This window comes from Anarrhichthys ocellatus, unplaced genomic scaffold (assembly GCF_004355925.1).
Source record: "Anarrhichthys ocellatus isolate YVR2014 unplaced genomic scaffold, GSC_Weel_1.0 scaffold8, whole genome shotgun sequence".
In the NCBI taxonomy this organism is placed as follows: Eukaryota; Metazoa; Chordata; class Actinopteri; order Perciformes; family Anarhichadidae; genus Anarrhichthys; species Anarrhichthys ocellatus.
Genome location: NW_022280038.1, coordinates 9422782 through 9432657, shown reverse-complemented (window position 1 = coordinate 9432657; position 9876 = coordinate 9422782). Strand labels below are relative to the sequence as shown.

Sequence of the window (9876 nt, the reverse complement as noted above, 5' to 3'; positions counted from 1 at the left end):
AGAAGGCCTGCTGACATTTTCTGCATGTATAAGAGCAGTTTGTCCGTGCCGGCGAGCACAATAGTGGCCGACAACTTTTCCGACTCCGCGGCCCTGCGACAGGAGCGTTGTTTGTAAAGGAGAGGGGCGGGTTCCTTTTTGGGATTTGGGCGATTGGGTTTCAGGGCCCAGCGGCGTACAGTACGGCGGCGTTGGGTTTCCTCCCAGAGGGGGAAGCGGCGGACGCCGAACTCACCGGCATGAATGTACGAGAGCAGCCTCCGACCACGTGGCGAGACATTGTTCCCTGTCAGGTGTTGTCTTACACCTCTGAGTGATGGCGGCCTTTTCCTGGTAGACCGCAGCAGACGCTGACTGAGGCAACAGGAGCTGTGGAGCGGAGACGGTGACGAGGCCGCACTCCGTCTATCTGCATGTAAAGTTTATGATTATATTAAGAACATGAGGCGTTTTGCTTCCGCCCCAAATGTACAAAAAACAAGTTGAATCAACATGACTCCATTCTTCCCTTTTAAAGGCCTTTTCGAGCTGTTATTCTGTCATGAGTACTTTCACACAGGTGCTTTTAAATTGGGGATAAACTCATCAACCAATCACGTTGTGACGGGAAATTTTATTGCTCCTATCGACCCTGACAAAGGCAGCGCAGATCCACTCCTTCCGCTCTCCCCTTTCACAATAAAAGCCCTAGACATGTACACTGCGTAGCTGTTTAGCAGAGGGGAATTCTCTCAGAGCATTTCGCTAAAAGGAAGCTCAATAAAATGGCTGACTGTGGCTTATCTATTCCAACTTTTCTATTGAAAAAGTGCTGCAACTGTCGCAAATTTGCATCGCTATGAATAGTTTTAATGCAAAATATTCACAGGCTCATTTTTGTGTTGTTTATTCGTCACGGCCCCGTTGTGCAAAGGCTTTAAAATGTACATTTGTTAGAGTGCAGTATTGTTTTCTCACATTACCTCTCTGACCAGACTGAGGATAACAGTAGTCACCAACCTTTGGATTCAGCCCGCACTTCTATTGTGGAGCACAATGTAACAATTGTTCGCACAGCACCACTCATGGTCTGTCCGCGATTCTAAACAATACAAGTATGGAAACAGTGGAAACATTTTAGAACACAATATAAATCACAATAACACCGTTAACAATGCAAGAAAACACATACAATGATAATTATGGTCATCCGTCTGTCCCCCGGTGCATGCTGGGAGGGTTGTTTTTTTATGCCTGCCTCAGAATGTTACAATGGAAAACACACAAACCACCGGCAATTTAATTTCAATCCAGATTAGAAAAAATAAAATAAAAATACTTGTGTCAAACAAGAATACAACATATGAATTTATAGCAGAGCACACAGAGAACTCCAACGAGGTAACAGATGTTCTGCTGCTATCTCAGCCTGGCGGCTCGTTTGTTCACATTCATAGTTTATGCACGCGCACAACCACAAGAGCTAAACGGCCGGCGACACGTTCCGCATCGCTGCTTCTTCAGGGTCGCTCGCGATGAGTCGGCGGTCGTCTGAACGAGCCGGTCGGCCGCGTGTGTTTGTGCGTGCGCACGTGTTCCCGTGATTGTGTAGGATGGACCTCGTGTACCTTGCCTTGTTTAGTGGAGACAGCGTAAAGGGTGAGCTACTATAAATATCTCCAACGCTGGTCTAATTCTCTTTCTCCGTGACCCGATCCCAGAGTCGTACGTCGACCTTTCAGGGTCGCTGTCGTGCACAACGAACTCATGAAAAAAACTCCATTTAGTTTCTCAAAGCTTTGTGGAGCATGAAAGATGATACATAATGTTGTCGGGACTTTGTGTGTGTGTGTGTGTTTTGCAGCGAGGAGGCACAATCCGGCTGCCGTGTGTCCGTCAATCACCAGCATGATGGATGAACTGGTGTTTATCCAAGAGTCAAGTAATTGCACCACAACAGACCCCATTTAAAATATTTAAATGGTGTCGAACACGAACGGCCCGGGCATCGAGTTTCAAACGCAACCACCGTAAAAGGCCACCGGATGGGAACGTCCTGACGCACTGTGACACTCGGCCCCTGCTGACACAGCGGATGAAAAAGTAAGCGTGTGTTACGGTGAGAAGTGGCCCCCAAACTGGATTCAAGTCATCGGCAGTTCACTTCCAACAACAAAAATAACACATCTTCAAAACCACTTCTGCTTTCTGAATTTTTATTGAATATATTATATTTTTCTTTAATCAACATTGCACATATTCCATTTTTCAATCACATCTCATATTGCTGTCTACAAAATGTTATGAATGTAGAAAATCCAGAAGTTGGAAGGTTTACCAAAAAATAAAACAAAGAAGAAAACGAAAACAAAAATAAATATATAGAGAGAATTAAGGTCAGAAGTGACGAGCTCCAAAGAGAGAGAGAGAGAGAGAAAGAGAGAGAGAGAGAGAGAGAGAGAGAGAGAGAGAGAGAATATAAACATACCTTGGGTTAGGATGCATTTTTCTCAAAACAAAGCATCATGCAGAATAAAAGCAAGGCTGGCCAAAAGCTCACATGGATATTTCTCAACACCTGAACTGTAGAAATATTTTACATGTTCATTAATAGATACCGTCAGCTTCCCTTCGCTGATCCGTTTCCCTTCCTTTGTTTTTTGTCGCGATTCGACGAGGCAGCGGCAAAAGAACAGTTTGAATATTTAGCGTACACAAACGCGAAGCAGTAACATTACAACAAATGCCGCCCCCTTTTTTTTCCCCGCCACTGCCATCGTCGCCAAAAAAAAACCCCAACCAGTATGTATTGTCTGCGACTACCCACGCTGCATCTGTGCAGATAGATAGTTTGCGTCTCTGCAGGTGAGATGATGGTGAGAATCATAATGACTAATGTAGATATACTGAATTATAACCACCGTAGAAATGTGACCGTGGCCTTGGCTGACCAAACTGCACCAGCTTGCATAGACACCTGATTATTATGGGTTTGAATCCCATCCTCGTCCTGTCAAACTCGCATCTTAATATGTTCTTTCATTTGTATGATTCGTCCTTGTTTGTGTGCTTCATTCTTTTATTAAGCACACAGCGGCCCTCCTTCACCAAGTTCACAAACTACAGTAAAATGATCAGACAGATTGATGAATCGGAGACAAATCCTGTGTCAAAACAAAACAAAACGACCGTTTACATATTGTATGAGTCAAAAACATGCAATGATTCTTGGACTTGTGCCATTCACTGCATGACAAAAGATCTGCTGCGGTTACCAAGTGTGACCGTAGTAACCGGTCTAAACAGGCTAAAGTACTGTGCTTTCCAAAAGGAGCATGTGCTTCTTTACGACTGTCGGCAGACTGTTGGTTCATACGTTTGATGCAGGATTCACAGCGATCCTGAGATCTCAACGCGCTGCAAGTAAAGAAGACGAATGAAAATAGACAAAAACAACAAAGTGCAACGAAATAAAACGAGCTGCAAATCCAGAAAAAAACAACCAAACATGTTCTGCTTTCCAATTGTGTTTTATTTCTTTCCACCTGTTTTCCTAAATGCTGTATTGACGAATTGGTCGAAGACGTTTTCGTCGTGTGCTCGTGTTTTGTTTTGTTCCCACGTGTGTTCTTATGTCGCAGCGTGCGGCGCTCCCAGGGCATTGAACGTTTTACATCCCAAAAAAAAAGAGACATATCACAGAGCAAAGCACATTTATCACACAGCATGAAGAGATGACATAATGTCCTAACATTCCTGCTGTTTGCAGTTAGGGCCGCAATTAACGATCGTTTTTGTTATTGATTAATCTGACAATTATATTGTCGATTAATTGCCTTGTCGGTAAAATGTCAAAAAAATGGGTTAAATATAATTTCTTTATCCTAGTCTCCCACAGCTCGAAGAGATGTATTCAGACAGCTTGTTTTATTCGAATAACAATCTGTCTGTGTGTGTGTTTGTAACACACACACACACACTACACTGTGTCAACTCTGCAGTCGTCATTCAACAGCTGGAAATGCTAATTCCCTTCTAGCGATTAGCACTTCAGCAAAATAATTTGTCTTCTTTAATTAGCATAAAATATTCTGTCTCTGGTACACTGAGCCAGAAAAAAGAAAGGTGTTCCCAAAAATACCAAAGTCAAATTTATGTTTAATGTTTAAGCTAATGAAGGCTATTATCATTTAATCAATCCCATAATCTCAGAATGTGCCATGTTCTAATCACCATCAAAAGGACGACAAGTGGTAACCCTGTTATTAACCGAGTAGTTTCAGCTGACGTTATCTGTGGAGACCGAGGCCTTTTCAGCCAACACGTATGGATTCTGCAAAGCATTTTATTTCCCTCCTATCTGAGACGTAACCAGGCAAACACTAACAATCATTGTGTTTGCACCAAAGAGCGTTCATACTGTTCTGCAGGAGGCAGCTGGTGCAAAAAACAACCCCAAAATCCAGTCAGTCACATAATATCCTGCAAGAAACAAACACAAACTGCGTCACTGTCCAACAGTTTTGCAGCGCTGCTCATAAGCCGCCTTGTTTATGAGGAGATTAAGACATAAAACGGGTTCCTGGTGTTATTTAACACTGTGGATGTTACAGTAAACACTCAAGTCTTCATCCTCAGACTAATGCGATACTCTTCTTTTATGTATATATCTGTGGTACGTGATGCCAAACAGAGCCATACCGAAACGTCGACAGTGCTGCTTGTGTGCAATGTGAAGATATTGGGCTTAGCCAGGTTGTTGTTGTTTAAGATGCCCCTCAGCTGCTGGAGACAAGAAACATTAAAAGTGAGATTTCTTTTAAACCAAATTCAGTTCACAAACTCCGATGTGTTAACAGTTGGTTTTGTACCAACATATCCATCCTGATCACTGCGGGCAAAGGCAGTCAGTGTTGCCAGATTGGGCGGTCTTCCATCCAGTTTGGCCACTTTTTATTTAATTGGGCAGAAAACAAATTGTCTTGGGCGGCTTGGGATGATTTGGGACAATTTTTGTACCATCTGTGACTATTTTAGTAGCGATGGATAACAGATGATCAATAAAAACAAATGTAATTTCCGCTCACAACAACTAGGTACAACCTTTTATTTCCAAGTTAATGTAATAATATTTAAAATTTTCTTTAAGATAAATGTCTGTCAAGTCATTGTCCATCGCTGAATGAGGTAATAGAAATAGAATAGTAGTAGAACAGACATTCTCATTCATATTAAAGTAGCAGGATGGTCCAAACCGTTGCCATTACGACCGACTTTCTGTAACCAGTGTAGCATTACAGCATGGTGGAATTAACAAGCTAAATAGTTAACTAGCGGTTAGCTGGCTAGTCAGCCAGGTTGCTAATTCCCCCATGCTGTAATGCTACACTGGTTACGGAAAAGGAGCCGGCTATCCGTCTCCAGAGCTGCGTCCGCTCTTTCCCGGCGAGCTGCAACTACACTTTACTTTACTGACGTGTGTTGTCATCTAACAACTAACAACAAACGCCATTTTCTTTTGCACTAGTCACATGACCACGGAGAACAGTTCAATGTCCGTTCTACTCCTATTCTATTTCTATGGAGGTAACACAATGGTTGTTGAGCATTTGCAGTTTTACGAACTTGGGTGTCTGTTGGCCGTCATTCCCAGGAATTCTCGACATGGTTTTGATCTCTGGGAAGTGAGATCCCAAAACACACCTTCATGTACCGCTTATCGCCATCGGAGAGACAAAGTGGAGATCTTCAAGATTGTAACTTTAAGTTACTATCTGGTCGTACCTCTGTGATAAATGACCTGCAAAAGGTTACAACTCTTATTAGAAGTTAGTATTTAAATGTTCGATCGCTCCTTTTTCATTATTAAAACCTTGTTTTGGCTGGTTTGGGGTTTGCCTAATTGTAAAAATACAACCCTGAGGCTGCTTCCTAGCACCTGTTTTATACATGGAACTGAAATGGGACAGTTTTGTGTCAAATCTGGCAACACTGAAAGCAGCATAAAATGTAGTACATCACTAAATCACACTGGGCTGCTCTGCGAGGCTTTAGATCTGTGGTCAATTGGTTGTTGTTGTTGTTGTTTTAGAAGGAATCCTTTTGCTATTGATTTGGGGAGGCATTCATCTTAAAGTTAATCTTGCCTATAGCCGCTCTGTGGAGAGCTCAGAGGATTTGAGTCTCAGAGTCGTTTAGGCCTCAGAAATATACATGAGCTTCAACAGAGAAGCTGTTTCTCACGATGTGAACGCCGAGATAGTCCTTAACGTGATAGAAATCGCCAACAAGAATTTCCTTTTGAAATAAGTTAAACTGCGTTGGGGGAATCTCCTCTGGTCAGTAGCTGTGACACTGACTTTAGCTCAACATATTATACGTATAGTCCCTGCTGAGTTTTCCAACCCGGAGGTGATCATATTAAAACATTCTCTCACCTTGTTTCGTGTATTATCTAATGTTGACCTCCCGGCAGGTCATTGGCTGAATCACGACAGCATCACAGACGTTATTACTATTCAGCAGCAGAGAAAACTGTGATTTGTTGTTTAGTCTTCTTGTGTTAGATATTTCCGACTAATCTTTTCCCACTCATTCCAACCGGATGACCTCGTGAGAAATATCCGTGTGGATAAATGTGGATTACGACCTTTTCTTATTCTCATTCAGCTCACACACGAGGGTAAATTACTTTTCTTCCTGTACTATTTCAATCTGCTTAAAAATCGACCTTTATTATCTTCCCTGCTTCCTACATTACAGCACACTGCCCTTCTCCGGGTTGCTGCTGATCTCCTGATAAAAGCAGCTTCAAGTGAACTTGACATAATTGCAGCCTCGAACCACATAAATGATTTTTAATTCATAGAATGAGGAAATGGGTTAGAGGCTGTCCAGTTAAACAGATTTCCCTTCAGTCTCCTTTGGTGCTTGTTTGTTCTGCGTGATTGGATGTGTTGCCTGGAGGATCAATCAGCCTGATCCTGTTCTCGTTCTCTCCGATAACCTGTGGGCAAATACTACTCTTTGGCTTAGCGTCTTTTGTGCTGCTTCGTGATAATACCCAACTTTAGCTGAACGTGTCGCTAGATAGATTAAATTCGTCTCCCACAAATTCATCTGTGTCTGTTACAGCAGCGCAGCTTCTGGCTACTGTTGGCTGTTGGTATATGATAGTTGTGCATCTGGGCTTGCTACATCTCAGATCTTTATGGGAGCCAACATTCAGGCCGCCCCCCCCACCCCTGACCGACTGTTCCCAAATCAGAACTCCAGGTCAGAGCTGAGATCTCTGCCGGCCCGAGCCCCTCAGGTCCTGGAACAGCTTGTGCTTGGGGCTCGTGATCTGACAAGATTAGTGTAATAAAAATCACTTCTGAAAATATATATCTACAGACAGTTATACTGGTTATATTGTCATTTAAAGTATCTCTCAAAGGTCCAGTGGGCAGGATTTAGGGGATTTTCTGAACTCTGTTTTTCTGAATTAGCCACAGTTTGTCATCAGAAAAAGTGTCTAATCATACGGTGGAGGAAAAAAATATCAACAATGAATGAGAAAATGTAATGAATATCAATAAATTTGATGTAAACCAACTGGTTATCAAACAGAAATCTAAGCTCAATCCCACAGACTGGACCTTTTAAACGTCTGGGTAAACACGCTGGTTCTCAGTCTTATGGCCAGTTGGCCAACAGAAACCACACCACTCTCATGTCCGTACAGTAAATATGTCTCTACAGCCAGCAGCCTATTAGCTTAGCTTAGCATAAAGACTGGAAGTGGAGGGGTTAAAGGTAAGACAATGTAAGTGACATGTAAGTGAAAACTACAGTCCAACCTGATATTATAATCCACTGTCATTCAATTTAGATTCATCATGTCTTACTCTTATCGTCATGTAACTCTTTAAAGAACAATGTGCAGATTATTCTGGTGTTCCTGTTTAAACTTTTGGTACGCGGAAATGAAAAACTTCCCAATAAAAACATCCTCCCATAAGGATTTCCCAAGTAAACTATTGACGTCTATTTCAAAACTATTGTGGTTATTTTGCAAGTCTTTTTTTCTGATACTAAGGAAACATCTGGAACATTCAGTAAACAGCTTTTCTGAGGGATATATTATTGAGGTAATTACAGATACAAACTTTCAGGACAAAAAAGAAGCAAAACTGTGAACTTTGGATTTTCTTTAGGAGTAGAGGGAAAAGACACGTAGATCCAGAGCTCTAATGCAATTATAGCTAACACAGTATTTAAGGGAAATGTAGGAAAATAAAGCATAGTCTTCATTAAAATATGTGATATATATATTTATACTACTTCCAAAGGCTAAAATACTGGCAACTTCTAATCATTTCATTCACGGGGCAACATGGCAGGTCTAAGAGACGTAACAAAATCCACTGCTTCTCTGACAAAACTGCACAAACCTCATGTTTGAGTACGTCAAATGAATGAATAGGTTGATTTTTAATGTGCAGTATGTAAAAAAAATATATATAAATAAAAGAAAGAAGAATAAAAACAACTAACAAGATGGATGAAGGATGTTGGAGCAGCATTCACAACAACGTGATTGTATCAGCGAGGACGAACCGAACACGGGTGATTATGGTTGATGCTCATAACAGTCAAAGAAAGTATAAAGTCTCAAATTACTCTTATCTGCAACACATCGTAGGACACACAAGTATAAATGTCGGGTATTTACATTTTTTTTTTCCCTATTCAGTGTGCAATCTATCACAACATTTTCCAGAAGTCCACAACATACAATAAATTCAGGGTTTCACCTTTGGTTATGTAATTATCAAGGCTAGGTTTAAAAAAATATATAACACACGTCCATGTTACTTTTGCATACAGTTAAAGTGAAAACATATCAACAAAGCAGCTGGTCAGCTCTAAATTTGCATCTGAGGAAAACAACCTAAAGGTATTTCGTCTTGACGGTGAAAGCCCGGCGAGGTTCACCCGCTGCCCCTCTGATAGAAAGTGAGTGTGGCAGATATTTATGATGGTGTTTATGTGCCTGACATCTTTGCTTTAGTGTAAGTGGATCTTAATGTAAGAGGATATTCTTCTGATATATTTCAGTGGGTCGCATTGAGCCAGTCAATATATATATACATATATATATATGTATATATATATATATATGTATATATGTCTCGTATTTCCCTCCCAGCCCTCTATACACCGTCTGAATGAGGATTTCCATGTGTTATGACACCATGTGAATTAAGAGTTTTGTCGCCAGCGTTTGAGTGAGCGACTCAGGCCAGCCTTGTTTGGTTGACAATATGAAACGAGATAAAAAATAGATTAAGTCGCACTGCTGACTGCGCATGAGCAGAGAGCAAACTCACCACTTTAGTAACCGATGACACCTAACGAAGCCGACCCAACTAAAACATTATGTCGACGTTACAACCAAACGTTATCTCTATCATATTAAAATATTCACATCTGTTCCTTACAAGACACTTTTTTTTTCCCACATGTAAAGAAAAACAACTTTTGAACTCTGAACTATAAGTCTCTTGTGTTTCATCACTTCGTACATCTGTATATGCGTAGTAATTAAGGCAATCATTTTGGGCCACGACTTACTCATTCACCAACTCCAGTCTCAACCCTCCGGGGTTTCTTTACCGATGTCACAGCAGCTCCCACTTGTTCCAAGTGCCGAGGTCCCGTCCGGGTCGTTGTTGCTTTTTTCATTTTTATTCCAGTCTCCGCTCGTGCTCGAGGTGAACCAGTCACAATGTTTTGCTTGCTCGCTGCGATTTCCAGAGATGAGGTGGGGGAGGTGGGGAGGGTGATCCTCCTCCCTGTAACCGGCAGCGCTGCAGCAGAGAGGGAGAGAAACAGGAAACGGATGCAAATCTG

At 41.7% G+C, this 9876-nt stretch overlaps 1 protein-coding gene across 2 annotated transcripts in view; it reads right to left on the bottom strand.

Moving 5' to 3' along the window:
- Nucleotides 1-4537: 4537 nt before the first annotated feature.
- kcna4 (potassium voltage-gated channel, shaker-related subfamily, member 4) overlaps nt 4538-9876 on the bottom strand; it is a 44940-nt gene continuing 39601 nt past the window's right edge. For both annotated transcript variants that reach the window (XR_004212792.1, XR_004212793.1), the window contains one exon: nt 4538-9833. The gene's annotated coding sequence lies outside the window, so the exon portion shown is untranslated. The remainder of the gene's footprint in view (nt 9834-9876) is intronic.